Genomic DNA, 16,333 nt, shown 5'->3' on the forward strand with positions numbered 1-16,333 from the left:
TCTTGCAGACCAAAGGCAAGATCTCAGTCACCTAGCTCTAGTTTGCATAATTAAAGAAAGTGGAAGCTGGTTATTTTCTGGGTGACCTTTGACCCAACCAAGCTCACAGGGCCTGTGACAGAAACAAGAGAGCAATAAAACAAAGTGTGGCAGCAGTGAAAGCTTTTATTATCTACATGAGCAGAAAAGCCAGGCCCTTGGATGCCCACCTGACCCCTTACCTACTAGGGCCATACAACCAAGACAGTGTCCACCATTATAATAACATTATAATGTTATTATTTTGAAGTTGGCATACATACAACTTAACATAATTTCATGTCATAATTTGTAAGACTTTTCAGGGAAACACATTCTTCTATAATACCTTTTATCTTTATTTTTGATAAGGAAAGGCACAGCTTATGATCTGTTAACTTGCTCCATCTCACATCCTTACCCCTTTATTGTCCTCCCATTGTTCTCTTAACATATTATCCATCTTTGGGGAAAAAATTAAAACACAGAGGGCTGGCCCCGTGGCGTAGTGGTTAAGTGTGCGTGCTCCACTGCTGGTGGCTCGGGTTCCAATCCGGAGTGCTCACCGAGGCACCTCTTGTCAAGCCATGCTGTGGCGGTGTCCCATATAAAGTGGAGGAAGATAGGCACAGATAGCCCAGGGCCAATCTTCCTCAGCAAAAAAAGAGGAGGATTGGCATGGATGTTAGGTCAGGGCTGATCCTCCTCACCAAAAAAAAAAAAAAACACCACACAATTTTAGAGCCGCATTCCCTAGGACCACATGGAGGTAGAGAGAGCCCACCTTCAAAGTCAGGCAGAGCAACTCTACCTCCTTTCCATGTTGGGCATCCAGATAGATTCTCTTTGTACAAACAGTCTTGCTAGCAGGAAAGAGAGTTTGAAAATCACTGAGCTAGTCTAAATCCTTCACTTTAAAAAGGCACAAACTAAGACCCAGGGAGGTTTACCCGACATGAGGTCAGCCACTTTCAGCAGAGCAATTGCTAGAAACCAGGTCTCAAGCTCCTAGTCTATGGCAACAAAAAAGCCCAATGAGCTTTGAAGAGAGAGAGGGAGCTCAAAACGGGACTCTTTCAATCAAAACCCACCTGGGATTAGGGCAGCCAACATGTCTGGGTGAGCTAAACTGAGATTCCTCCACCCCCGCCCCCACTTCCGTTGCAGAACAAGGTCACTGCCCCAGGGAGAGTTGAACTTGTGGATGGGTTCTGATTTGAGTCAGAGTACAGTTTGGTTTTAAGGCCCAGAAATTTTTTGTTTGGAGCCTCCAGGCTGGGTTAGAGGTTGAGAGACCATGGGGCCACCGAGCAGCCCTTGGCTTTTCAGAGTTTAGGGAAACAACTCAGTTGCATTAGGAGTTTCTCAAGGAAAGTCGCTAGGACAGAGAAGGAATATTTACTAAGTGCAAGAGGAAGCTATCACTGAAGACCTTTCTAACCCATTCTGTACAGTTCAGTTCAATAAAACCAGCAAACACACCTATCACAACTTTGTTCTCTCCGTGATTAAAGCCTCAAGTTTTTTGTGGAAAGTGACACACACACCAAGAAAGCCAGCTTGCTCTGTTGGTGAGAGAAGTAAAGATATCCACAGAAGTAGGGTTCTGGGCCATTTTGGCGGTGGGAGTAATAAAGTTAGCATTAATATTAGGGTCTTTGAAGGTTTCTGAATTAATTTATTTTTTAGGAATATGTGGAGTTACACTGAGTCTTCATCTTGTTCAGCTCAGGCCAAACTGAGGGAGGAAGGCTGGGCTGGGGGGAAAGATGGGGGTGGGAAGGCCTGACAGGGTAGCCTGAGTTTTTAGAGTCTAGGCAGTGTGGAGTTCCAGGCAGCATGGAGCTTTTAGAGTCTCCCCTGAAGCTGTCCCCCACCCCAGTCTGCATTCCTAGGGAACGTCCTAACATCTGCCCAGGGTTTCAGAAATATGCACACTCATTCATACAACAAATCTTTATTGAGCACTTGCCATGGGCCAGGCCTTCCCATCCAGACCACTCACTGAAAGCCTTCTATGGTGCCCTGTGCAGTTTCTCTACAACGCATGCAGGACTGCACCCTGCTCACTCCTTCACTCCTCACAGGGGATTGCAGTCTAGCTCTGGCTATGAAACATTCAGTAAGCCATAAGCATGGAGGCAAAATGGGTTAAAAGGCTGGGATTTGTCACCAGACTGGCCCAAGTGAAATCCTAACATTTGGGCAATAACTAGCTGGTTGATCTTGGGCAGGTGGTAAACTTCTCTGAGCCTCAGCTTCTTTATTTGAAAATGGAGAATAATAAAATATAATCCTTACAGGTTATTTATTTAATGGTACATAAAGACAAAGAGACCACTAATGTTAGGTGAAAAGGTTTTTTTAAGATTTAGCACAGGGGCCGGCCCGGTAGCATAGCAGTCAAGTTTGCATGTTCCGCTTCGGCAGCCGGAGATTCTCCAGTGCAGACCTGGAATTACTTCTTGTTTGGGGTGGTTCACCTGGGTCCTTTAAATTTTGATGAAATTGAATTTATCAAATTTTTTTTTTTTTTTTTAGTTTGTGTCCTATTGAAGAAATCCTTGACTACTCCAAAGTTGTGAAATTTTTCTTCTAGAAGTTTTATAATTTTAGCTTTTATGTTTAGGTCTGGGATCCATTTTCAGTTGCTTCTTGTAACATGGTGTGAGGTAGGGATTGAGGTTCTTTATTTCCATATAGATATCCAGTTGATCCAGCATCATTTCTTAAAAAGATTGTCCTTTTCCCCTTTGAAATACCTTGGCCCCTTTGTCAAAAATCAATTGACTGGGGCTGGTCCCATGGCTTGGCGGTTAAGTGCGTGTGCTCCGCTGCTGGCGGCCCGGGTTCAGATCCCGGGCGCGTACCGACTCACTGCCTCTCTGGCCATGCTGAGGCTGCATCCCACATACAGCAACTAGAAGGACGTGCAGCTATGACATACAACTATCTACTGGGGCTTTGGGGGGGAAAAACAATAAATAAATTTCTAAAAAAAAAAAATCAATTGACTATATATGTGGAGGTCTATGCCTGGACACTGTTATCTTCTGTTGACCCATATATCTGTCCTTATGCCAGAACCAGAATGTCTTGATAATTTTAATTTTATAGTAAGTCTTCAAATTAAGTAGTGTAAGACTTTCTTCCAACTTTGTTCTTTTCAAAGTTGTTTTGGCCATTCTAGGTGCTTTGCATTACGCTATAAATTTTACAATCTGCTTGATCGTGATTACATTGAATCTATAGGTCAATTTGGAGAAAATGACATCTTAACAATATTAAGTCTTCCAATCCATGAATACAGCACATCTCTCCATTTATTTAGGTCTCCTTTAATTTATCTCAGCAGTGTTTTGCAGTTTTTAGTGTGCCAGTCTCACACAAATCTTGAAAAATGTGCCCAAAATATTTCATGTGTTTTTTAATAGGCTTTATTTTTTAGAGCAGTTTTAGGTTCACAGCAAAATCCAAGTACAGAGTTTCCATATACCCCCTGACCCCCTACGCAACCTCCCCCATCTAGGGTGTTTTTTATGCTATTGTAAGTGGTATTTTTAAATTTCATTTCCAACTGTTCATTGCTAGTATACAGAAAAAGAATTTTTATATATTGACCTTGTATCCTGTGAACTTGTCAACCTACTTATCAGTTCTAGTAGCTTTTCTGTAGAATCCTTAGGATTTTCTACATACTCAATCATGTCATCTGCAAATAAATATTATTTTACTTCTTCTTTGCCAATCTGTATGTCTTGCCTTACGGCCCTAGCTAGGACCTGCAGAACAATATTAAATATAAGTGGTGAAAGCAGACATCCTTAGATCTTAGAGGGAAAAGATTCAGTCTTTCACCATTAAGTATGATGTTAGCTGTAGGTTTTCACGGAGGCCCTTTATCAGGCTGAAGAAGTTCCCTGGTATTCATAGTTTACTGAGAGGTTTCTATCTTTTTAAATCACAAATGGGTGTTGAATTTTGCCAAAAGCTTTAAATGCATCTATGGAGATGATATTTTTTCTTTTCATTGCTGCTAATGTTGTAAATTACACTTGTTGGTATTTAAATGTTAAATTAACCTTGCATTGCTGGGATAAGCCCCACTGAATCATGATGCATTTTTCTTTTAGTGTATTGCTGTATTTATTTTGCTAGTAGTTTGTTAAGGACTTTGCCTATGTTCATGAGGGATACTGGTTCGTAATTTTTTTGTTGTAATGTCTTTGTCTGGTTTTGAAATCAAGGTAATATTGGCCTCATAAAATGAGTTGGGAAGTATACTATCCAATTCTATTTTCTGAAAGTTCTGCATGGCTGAAGGATTGGTATTATTTCTTCCTTAAATGTTTGATAGAATTCACCAGTGACACCATCTGGGCCTTGGAATTTCTTTTGTGGGAAAATTTCTTAATATTAATAATTACTTTCATTGATATATGGATATTCAGGAATATTTCTTCTTGAGTCAGTACTGGAAAATTGTGTCTTCCAAGGAATTTTTCCACTTTGTCTAAGTTTTCAAATGTGTTTGCATATAGTTATTCATAATGTCCTTTTATTATCCCCTTAATTAATGTAGGATTTTAGTAATGTTTTCTCTTTTCCCAAATACTGATAATTTACATCTTTTTTTCTTGATCATTCTATTTAGATGCTGTCAATTTTATTGACTTAAGAAAACCAAATTTTTTGTTTCATTGATTTTCTCTATTTTTCTGTTTTTTAATTGTATCATTTCTGTCCTTCCATTTCCTTTGGGTTCAAATTGCTCCTCTCCTCCTAGCCTCCTAAGGTAGAAGCTTAAGTCATTTCTTCTTTTCTAAGATAAGCCATAAATTTTCTTCTCAGGACTGCCTTAGCTACATCCCATGAATTTTGAAAAGTTTCTTCATTTTCATTCAAAATGCTTTTAAATTTCGTTTGTGAATTTTTGTGTGTGTGTGAGGGAGATCAGCCCTGAGCTAACATCCGTGCTAATCCTCTTTTTTTTTTTTTTGCTGAGGAAGACCGGCTCTGAGCTAACATCTATTGCCAATCCTCCTCCTTTTTTTCCCCAAAGCCCCCCAGTCGATAGTTGTACGTCATAGTTACACATCCTTCTAGTTGCTGTATGTGGGACACGGCCTCAGCATGGCCGGAGAAGTGGTGTGTTGGTGCGCGCCCGGGATCCGAACCCAGGCCACCAGTAGCAGAGCGCATGCACTTAACCGCTAAGCCACCGGGCTGGCCCCTCCTTTGTGATTTCTAACTTGACCCTTACATTATTTAGAGGTGTGTTGTTTTCCCAAATATCTTTTTTTTTTTTTTTTTGGTGAGGAAGATTAGCCCTCAGCTAACGTCCAATGCCAATCTTCTTCTTTTGCTGAGGAAGATTAGCCCTGGGCCAACGTCTGTGCCCATCTTCCTCTACTTTATATGTGGGATGCCTGCCACAGCATGGCTTGATAAGTGGTGCATAGGTCTGTGCCTGGGATCTGAACCTGCGAACCCTGGGCTGCTGAAGTGGAGCACGTGAACTTAACCACTATACCACTGTGCTGGGCCCCCAAATATCTTTATTAATATTTAATTTAATTTAATTCCATTCTTATTAGAAAGCATACTCTGTATGATTTCCGTTGCTTTACATTTATTGAGACTTGTTTTATGGCTCATATGTCCTAATTTGGTGAATGTTTCATATGCACTTGAATGTGTATTCTGCTGTTGTTGGGTAGAGTGTTCTGTAAATGTCAATTAGGTCAAGTTGGTTGATATAGTGTTGTTCATATCTTCCATATCCCTACTGATTTTGTCAGTTGGTTCTATCAGTTACTGAAAGAGGAATGTTGAAATCTCTAACAATAATTGTGGGTTTGTTAATTTCTCTATCAGCTTTTGTTGCATGTATTTTGAAGTTGTTATTAGGTAGACATAAATTTAGAATTATTATGTCCTCTTGATGAATTGCACTCTCAATTACATTATATCACTTCAGATATAATGTAAAAACCTCACAACAAAAGCATACTATCATTTCACTCCTCCCATCCTTTGTGCTACTATTTTCATACATTTCATGTCTATATAAGGTCTAAACCCCAGTATGCATATAATTTTTGCTTTGAATAGTCAATTATATTTTAAATAAATTTTTAAAGGAGGGGGAAGAAAGTCTTTTATATTTACTCACATAAATATCATTTTGGGCACTCTTCATTCCTTTGTGTAGATCCACATTTCCATCTGATATTTTCTCTCTACCTGAATAACTTCTTGTGACATTTCTCATAGTGCAAGTCTATTGACAACAAATTCTTTCAACATTTGTTCGTATGAAAAAGCCTTTATTTTGCCTTCACTTTTGAAGGATATTTTCACTTATTTCCAAGTTGTTATACCTTTTTCTTTTGGTACTTTAAAGATGCCATTCCAATGTCTCCCAGCTTGCATAACTTTAAATAAGAAATCTGCAGTCATTCTTATCTTTTTTTTTTTTTTTTGTACATACTATCTTTTTTTCCTCTAGCTGCTTTTAAGATTTTTCTCTTTATCATTGGTTTTCAGCAACTTGATTATGATGTGGGTTGATGTGAGTTTTTGTGTACATAGGTCTATCCTACTTGGGGTTCAGGGGGCTTCTTGGATCTTTGTCTTACCATTTTCATCAAATTTAGCAAAAATTTCACCATTGTTTCTCAGTGTTATTTCTTCATATTCAGAAAAGACTTAAGATTTCTGGAGTTCTTTTTCTGCATAACCCTCTCTTATCTAGAATTCTTCTTCACAACTTTCAGCTGCCTCAGCCTCCCTGAACTCCAATCTCTCTCTCCTCAGCTCAGTGAAACCACCGTGTTTACTTGGGATCCCCCTTCCTGCTTCATGATCTGGAATATGCCTGCAAGTAGAAACCAAGGTGATGACAGAGCTTGCCTCATTTGTCTCTCTTCTTTCAGGAATCACAATCCTGTGTTACCTCTAGTCCAATATCAGAAAATAGGTGTTTCACACATTTTGTAGTTTCTAGTTGTTTACAGTGGCAGGGTAAATGTGGTCCCTATGACCCCATCATGGATTAAAGCAGAAGTCCATTTATGCTTTTTAAAAATCCATTTTCTGACAAATTTTGGAAGGTAGTAAAGAGTAAACACATGTTCAATCCACCACATTTAGCTAGAAACTCATTTCAATTTTAAAAATTGTAAACATGGGGCCGGCCCAGTGGTGTAGCAGTTAAGCTCATGTGCTCTGCTTCGGCGGCCCGGGGTACATCAGTTAGGATCCTCAGCACAGACCTATGCACCGCTTATCAAGCCACGCTGAGGAGGCATCTCACATAGAAGAACGAGAAGGACATACAACTATGCACTGGGGCTTTGGGGAGAAAACAAAAAAAAAGGAAAAAGGAGGAAGATAGGCAACAGATGTTAGCTCAGGGCCAATCTTCCTCAAAAAAAAATATATAAAAAAGAAAAGGTACTATAAAATCTCTAAAAAACAACAAAAAATGTAAACAAAACATAACTATTTTAAAATTAATAATTATTCCAAAACACTGAGAGGGATAAAGTTGTTTTCAACTTTTCACCAAGATATCTATAGTCAGCTCAATTGAGGATTGGCTTGAGCCATAAGTCAGGTTTCACATCTAGCTGTTTTCTTCATCTACTTTCAGCAGGATCTTTTGATAAAAGAATTGTGCCAAAAGCTTGTTCTGTTTTCTCTCCAAGTGCAATACTTATCATTAACTTAGCTTAAGTTGGTTATTCAGGCATCTTCACAGTAGTATGACTTGCATGTGATTTTGCTCTAAGAAGTACAATTCTAAACAATATCTTTGTAGTTCTGGTCTCTTCTCTAACTGTACTGACAAAACTAATTTGTGTATTACAGTTACTCTGGAAAATATCACTTGATTTACCAGACAGATAACCATACTTTTTTGAAAATTGTGTCAAAATTTGATGCCTTGGTGCCACTATGGCACAAAGTGTCACAAGAAACAATGCTTTGGGATTATTACAACCCAATAAAGTCCAGTTTTCAAACATTCATCACTGTGTGTCCTATTTGAACTTCTCTTTTTGCAGCTACTGTGCTAAACCAACAGTCTTATAGATTACTTTGCCCTAGCTCATACAGATTCATGGTGTATATTCATACCATAACACTATTCAATATTTACACTTGCAGAATTATTCTATATTATGCTATTGATAATATTATCTTCATCATTAATTTTATTATTCAACGAGTCATGAGAGATTTAATGTAACACAAGAGTAACAACAAAAATGCAGATTTTTACAACTAAGAATTTTAACACTATCATGATGTGAAATACGTTACCCAAAATAATCTATAATTAATAACTGAAATTACCTATGATGAATTGACCAATAGTGTCCTTGCAGTGAATGTCATGAAACATTTACTAAGAAGGTAATAGGATTTCTATGGAAATCTTAATTAATCTTACATTTTAAATTAGTTAAGTATACATGAACAAAATTGTTTCATCAGTTTTTCCTCTAAAACCATCAAATCACTTGCAAACTCCTTGACAGACCTCCAGAGTTACATGGACCACTTTTGAGAAACTGTTTCAAAGATATGCATTTGTATCTCTAATCAGTGGTAGTAATTACTAATTTTCAGGGTTTCATACATAGAAGACATTTAATACCCATATAATAAACTATTAAGCAATATTTTTTGGTTTCATACACGTTAAGCACTATTCTAAACTCTGAGGATGTAGCAGTGAAAAAGACGTACTGTTTCTATTCTGGAAGCACTTCCTCTCTAGTGGAAAGAACCAGATAATACAAAGAAAACAAATAAGTTCAAAAAATGTTAATGATATAAAGGAAACAGTGTAATGAGATAAAGTGTGACTTGAGGGAGGTAGGAGTTACTTTAGATGGGGTGTTCAGGAAACATCTTCACTGAAGAGATTACAGTTGAACAGAACGCTGAGTGATGAGAAGGAGGTAGGCACTGAGGAGCTGAGACCATTCCAGGCAGAAGGCCCAGCAAGTGCAAAAGCCTTGAGGCAGTGGTAATGGTTTTGGCCTTTTTAGGGAACAGACAGAAGGCTGAGGTGCCTGAAGCAGAATGAACAAGGGGAATAATGGGATGATAAGAGGCTGGAAAGGCACCCAAGTGCCATATTATCAGAGACTTGTGGGCTGTGGTGAGGAATTTGGAAAGCTACTGGAAGACTGTAAGCTGGGGACTGATAGGAGCTAATTTACCTTTATAAAAGATCACTGGATACTCTATGGAGTATGGAAGGGTTGGAGAGAGGAGAATGAGAGCAAGGAGACCAGTTACAAGGCTATTTAATAATCCAAGCCAGAGGTGACTAGGGTGGAAGCAGTAGAGATGAAGAGAAGTGGACAGATTTGAAAAATATTTTTCATACAGAATGGGTTAAGACTGGCCAATGCATTGAATGAATTAATGAATGAGATAATTAATGAATAGTCACTACAATGGGGAGATCCAAGAGGATAAAGGTCAGCACGTGCTGTAGAAGTTAAGGAAAGCTTTCTGGAAGTGGAAGAATGAGAACTGGGCTTGAGAGGTGAGCATGCTATGGCTAAGAAATGAAACAGTAGGGATCCAATTGCAAACAAAATCAATGAGGTAGGAATGAGCTTCCGTGTGTTTGGGGGCTCGTGAGGAAACGCCTGCTGGCTTGGTGTAGGTGTTAGCTGTTGAGGTACAAGCAGGATAGTAGGGTAGAGTGGGATGGGAAGGGGCTGGATCATGAAAGATCTGGAAAGCCCAGAAGGGTGAACTCTGTGCCTACCCCCTACCTAATCCCAGGTCAGCTGTACCTTCAGCTTCCTACCAAGCACACTGGCAATGAGCCCTTTCTCCAAGTTCTACACCTGGACCCAGACACCCATCTTACTGCCTCCCAGGAAAGGCTCAGAGCTCTCACTGATCTGCCCAACATCGAGGTGACCTGTGTGAGTCAGTGGGCTGGGAGCTGGAACAGATCCTTGCTATATTTACCATCCCTGGCAGATATGGCAAGAGTAACACTCTATAAATGCCCCAGATAACAAGTAAATTACCCCATAAACTCTGAGCTAGAGGCATCAGTCTCTCTCTGCCAAAGATGGTGGGTTTTTGCCAGCACAAGATGGGAAGCACCCCCAGGACCACCTTGGAGACCACCCAACCCAGAGCTCTGCCGCCTTCTTCTCTCAGCAGTCTGGCAGCCTAGCCTTTCCTGTCTGCACCAAGGAAGGGGTGTGCCCCACAACACCATAAGACCCGTTACACCTGGAAAGAAGGGTTGGATGTTAAAATGCCAGATTCCCTGACAGACCCCATTGGAGTGGTCAGGCTTAGATTCCCAGACCCTGGCCCCTCTGTGACTGTACTAGATACTTCCCTGCCACATGTGGGGGTGTGAGCTCAACTGTGAGCTCCACAAGGGCAAGGACACTGTCTGTCTCATACATGCTTGTCCCAAGCAGCTGACACAGTGAGTGTTTAGAACACATTTTCTGAACAAATGAAAAAATGATTGACTATGATGTAGATTTACGGGATGGGACACAAAACCTACTTAATGCCTAAAAAGCTTCCCTGGAGGTCTGCCCATCCCCTGCATGGAAACAACAGCTGCCTTTTACTTGCTTATGTATAATGTATGACACAAGGTGCTAGGCACATTTCCTGCATTATCTCATTTAATATTCACAACAACATCCACCCTTTAAGGTGAGCATTCTTATCTACATTTTGCTGATGAGGAAACTGAAGGTCAGACAAGTCGAGGTCACACTACTGGCAAAAGGCAGAGCCAGGACTCCCATCCAAAGCTGACTGACCCCAAAGCCCTCATCCTTTCAGATCACAGTCCTAGAGCAATTCTATGGGCGAAGGCACTGGAGTCTCCCACCTGCCACTCTGGAGGGCAATTTAGCAGTTCTTTAGCTTGCCCCCCCACCTTAGCAGGAAGCCGTTTATCAGATTAACAACCCACCTGCTCCAACAGCAGAGATCAGGGCTCTGAGGAAATAGAACTGGGCTTTGCTGGGCCTTCTGTGGGGACCAAGGACACAGGGACACCTCGGGCCTTGGAGCAGGGAAGCTGCCTTCTGCTTTTCCCCTCCCCACGGGGAGACTGGAATGTGTCCTTTGACCTCAGTGTCAGCATGAAGTAATGGAAAGGACACAGGACTTGGAGCCTGACAGATGTGGGTTAGAGTCCTGACAGGCTTTGTGACCTTGGTCAAGCCACTTAGCCTTTCTATGTCTCAGTTCCTTCAGCTGAAGAATGGTTTAATGCCACCTCCCTCATGGGATTGTCTTGGGCATTAAATGAGACGGCATATTTAAGGAGCTCACTCCACAACTGGCACCCAACGGTGCTCTCAAGCAAGAGCTTTCCTTTCCTCTCTCAAATGCATAGGGCAGCCATTATTGGTCCCACTTGTCAGCTGGGCTAACTGAGGTGCCAAGAGAATGAGTGGCCTACAGCTAGGAGTAGAGACCATCTCCTAACTCACAAAAGGAGGCTCTTTCCACTGCTTTACTTTGCTGGCTCCCCAAAAGCAAAAACAGGTCATTCTCCCCCAAACTGGTCATTTTGCCTTGAGTATGTAGCTGCCTGGACAGCCCCCTCCTCTTCTCCTTGCTCCCCTTCCCTAATTCTTATCTCACCAGTCTCTGCCTACAAATCATACTGATCATCATAAAGCAATAGAGACAGTCACAGGCAGAATGGGAGGTAAATACAATTCTCTCCACAAGCAAGACAAGCCCTCTCTGTTGGTGCAAAATCATGACTCACTTGAGGCCTTTTATGAGGGCCATATGTTGAGCATGTCTAAATTGCTTCGAATTGCTTCTATGGTGTGCGTTGGTGGTGGAGAGGGGAACAACCAACATCTATATGTATTTATACATTTACCAGGAAATGTGTTTATATTGTTTTCCAATCAGGATTTACCACAAGCCAGGAGTTCCACACCTAATGAATAGGCCAAACCCAGCCCATTGTCAACAGAGAAAAGTTCATCTCAAATATAAAAGATTTTAAATCAAAATGGATGTTAGAGGAGCATGATTCCTGGCATTGCTGGGCAGCCAGGGTTGTCTCTAGCAGCTGGCAGGTGAGTGATGGGCGTTTCTGGGCTCAGATTTCATCCTGGAAGCCTTAGGAGGTAGGTAAGGGAGACTTCCAAGGAAGGAAAGGATCTCTTTTTGGCCTGCAACTGCTCCACACTTAGGTCTTTGGAAATTCCTGGTGTGGCTTCTGACCACTTGGAGCTTGTCCCCAGGTTTGCCCAAAGCCAGCAGCCCTGCACCAGCCTGAGTTGCACTGGAGCCATAACTTGGGTCTTCCCCAAGACAACCTTACCCCAGAGATCTGTGTGGACCCTCCTACCCATACTCAGATGTTACACCTTGTAGATTTAAGTCACTGTCCAAAATGTTAAGCTTTCTCGTTTGTTCTCTCTCACATTCTTAACCCTAGAGTGTTCTACGTCTCTTCTCCCAAACGCCTCTTCCCTGAAAAGCTTTCCTCTACGCCCACAGGACTCCTTATTCCATGGCAAATCAATCCCCTTCTCCTTCCCCTCCTCACAGAAGGCTCTCTCCTCGTCTTGGACCTCACAGAGACCTGGTAATCCCCCGATCACAGGCATCGCCTGCAGCCATCCTCAGAGATGACTTCTTGTTCTCTCATACTTGTGTATCTACCTGGGTCAGCAGATGAAGCTAGAATGGGGGTCAGTGTCCTCACACTCCTGTGAGCCTCAAGACCATTACTCTCCTCCAGTGTAACTCCCTTGGGGCTCACGCTATCTGGCCACACCAGCTTCCCTGTATTCTTCCTACCCCTACTCCTGCCATCCTCCTGGAGCAGTTCAGTGTGCAGGGGGAGTCCCCTCCTGTGCCATGCCTTACCCTCCTTACACTGAGTGACCCTGATCTCCCACGTCCATCACCCACTGCCACAGCTACACTGTTCATATTGTCACCGCCAAATATGCCATTCTCTGACCCAGACTCCAGCCCTCTAGCTGTGCATTTCTCAGTCTCTCTGAAATCACTAGTCCCTTGATCTCTCCTCTTTCTCCCAGTCCATCATCCCAAAAACAGCCTTCTCTCCTTTCCATCTAAGCTTTAACAGTTCTCTCACCCACACCCTCCCTGCCTGGCACCTCTATTCTTCTGCTGGCCCCCAACCCTCTGGACCATGTGCTATTCACCTTCTCCTCCTCCTTTCTGCACTGGCAGCTGAGAGCTATAGAAGAAAATCACACGCCTCCACCTCCCCACAAATGTGCCTGCACCAGAGACTCTGGTTGCCAAACCTAATGTATCTATTATCACCATCTTAGAATCTTGATGTGGATAAAAATCTTTATAATCTTTAGAATTTTGATCTTGAATAAAAATATTTCCCAGCATCCTTTGGAGCTAGACATGGCCCTATAACCCAGTTCTTGCCAATAGGATGAGTAGAATTATTGTGGGGCAGCTTCTGGGAAATTTCTTTAAGATATACCTGAGATGCGTCCTTTGTGTCTTTTTCCTCTTCCACCATCTTCCTACTTGGAACATGGATGTAATGCCTGGCGTTCATCTTGGACCATAATGATGAGGGCTACTTCTGAAGGATAGCAGAATGTAAGGCTAGAAGCAGTCTGGGTTCCTGAGGACCGCAGACCCTGAACTGCCTACAGGAGACATTTTATGTAAGAGAGAAATTTTTTAAATGTTATTCTATTTAATCCACTGAACATAGCTCCTTACTCCAACAGTCCCTTAGTCCTCCACTCCTGTTCCACAGTGCCCTCCCCAATCTCAACATGTCACAAGTGCCAAGAGGCACCCAAAGCTCAGATGACATCAAAGGGCTAGGCCCCAAGCTGCTGGCCTCCAGAAATGACTCTGCTCCATGGGTGTGCTCTGGCTGGCAGGTCCTGAAATGATACAACAAGCAGGGCTGATCTGGGCTGAGAAGGGGATATCCAAGTGGAGCTGCCCAGCTGATAACTTGAATATATGGGTCTGACATTTGGAGAGAGACAGGTGGGAGATATGAATTTGACAAATACCAGCATGTAAATCACTAAAACCACGGGGATAGATGACATCTATCTAGGAAGAGTAGGGCAAGGGAGAAAAAGAGTGGGTCTAGGATGGACACCAGCCTTAAAATCAGGTGGAGAAGGAAGAACTCATGAAGGTGTCAGAGAAGGAACAGCCAGAGGAGTAGGAAGAAATGAAGAGGTCATGGTGCCTTGGAGGAAAAACAATTTGGAAGAGGGAATGGAAAACAGTGTCAAATACTTCTGAGAGGTCAAGGAAGATGAGGACTCAAAGTGACCTTGACATGCCCATCAAGATCTTTGGGTTTCCTGCAAGGTGTCACTCAGAATGATCCTAGATAGGAGGGGCAGGCAATGAAGCCTCCATTCTGCTTATAGCTGTGTCTCAGCCAACCTTTGCCCTTTGCTTTCTAGTCCCGATGGTGCAGGACCCAAATCTTGCCACTACACTCTCTCATCCTGGCCTGGTACATTCTGAGTTCTAGAAAGTCTCCTCAAATGGAAAGGGCTACAAACCACTGGTACAGCAAACATACCACATCTGGGCATCCTGACAAAGGCACCAGTTCTGGTACATGCCTGATTCTCTCTTTGACCCCGAGCAAGCCACAGTTCCTCAATGGGCCTCAGTTTTCCCATCAGTAACTTAGAGGGTCAGAGGGGATCATCTTTAAGGGCCTCTTCCAACCCTCATATTCCATGATCCAATAAACCACAGGAAGAAACAGACTCCTGCCTGGCTTTTTCTGAGCAGAGAGTATTTAAAAATCTGGCTTTCTCATATAAAAAGGTTGCTCATGGGCAAGAAAGCATAAGGCCTGCCTGAGTGACTCTTGTACTCTGCATGCAGGTGCAGGACCTACAGTCACCTAGATTTCAAACACAATGAAGAAAGGCTATCACACTGAATAGATGTTTGACTTCAGAGAAAGCCATGCTCTTTAAGCCCTTCTTTGGTGCCACTGTACAATGAGGGACAGCATAAGATTGCTGACCAAGCTGTTTCAAATCCTCACTTACGAGCTGTGTGACCTCGGGCAAGTTATCTAGACTTTCTGTGTATTGCTCTTCTCTGCCATAAAATAGGGATATTAATAATAATACCTACTTCATAAGATTGATATGATGATTAAATGAGTTAATATTTACGAAGCACGTAGAACAGCATGTGGCACATAAGAAACATAATACGATTGTTAAATTAAATAATAATACATATAAAAATACGTATGCTGAATCACTGTGTCTCTGCTCTGTCTTTCAGGATACGAGCTTCATCTTCCACACACAGGCCTTAGGCAGTTCCAGGTACCCCTTTACGCTAGCAAAATGGATAAACAACTCTACTTTAAATCTTTACGCCACATCATGTAGGGGAGGAGAATACATCTCTTCTAATACCTGTAACAGAACAGAAAGCTTTTCTTTTAAAAAAAATGTTTTCTCGTCATTTGCTGTAACTGGGCAACGTGGCCAGTAAGGACCTACCCCTGCAGGTGGGATTAGGTCAGTCCCACCCAAACCTATGGCTCAAGAGTAAGGCAGTGGACAGGTCCCCAGTGGAAGATCGGAGTATGATTTGAACAAGCAATGGAAGACGTTCACTACATGTCTCTACTAGACGACAAGTACCATGCCACACTCTGGGGATATAATCCTTAAAGTCACAATTCCTGCCTTCCAGGAGCTCACAGCCTAGAGAAGGAGACAGCCAGTTATAACAGCACAAGGAGAGAAACATGAACATGAGAGGACAGAGGAGTGTGACCCTATTTGGCCAGGGTAAAGGGCAAAGAGGCATAAAAGAGTGGGACTAGGGGGTTGTCATGGGCTTCCCAAAAGAGGTGAATTTTGAAGGATAAGTAAAGCTTTACCAAGTGAAGAAGAAGAGAAGGAATTTCCAAGCACAGAGCACTGCATGATCAAAGGCATAGAAAATACAAGTAGTTCAGAATGACTGAAGTACCAAGTACATGTAGCGATGGGGGCAGGAGGAAGCAGTCAGGGAAGAGTGATGAGGTGTGAGGCTGGAGAGGCCTGCAGATCCCACATCAGGTCAGATTTAGGCTGAGATCTATGTGGGATTGGCAGGAACTCAATAGTTCCTGGGGTAAGAGTAGAGAATGAGGAAAAGATCACGCAGAAGAAAAGGAATCAGGACAGAGTCTGAAAATGTGTTCCCAGAGAGGTAGAAGAACTCAGGTAAAACAGAAGGAAAAAACATTTTTAAAAGGAAAAGATAG

This window comes from Diceros bicornis, chromosome 4 (genome assembly GCF_020826845.1).
Source record: "Diceros bicornis minor isolate mBicDic1 chromosome 4, mDicBic1.mat.cur, whole genome shotgun sequence".
NCBI classification, from domain to species: domain Eukaryota; kingdom Metazoa; phylum Chordata; class Mammalia; order Perissodactyla; family Rhinocerotidae; genus Diceros; species Diceros bicornis.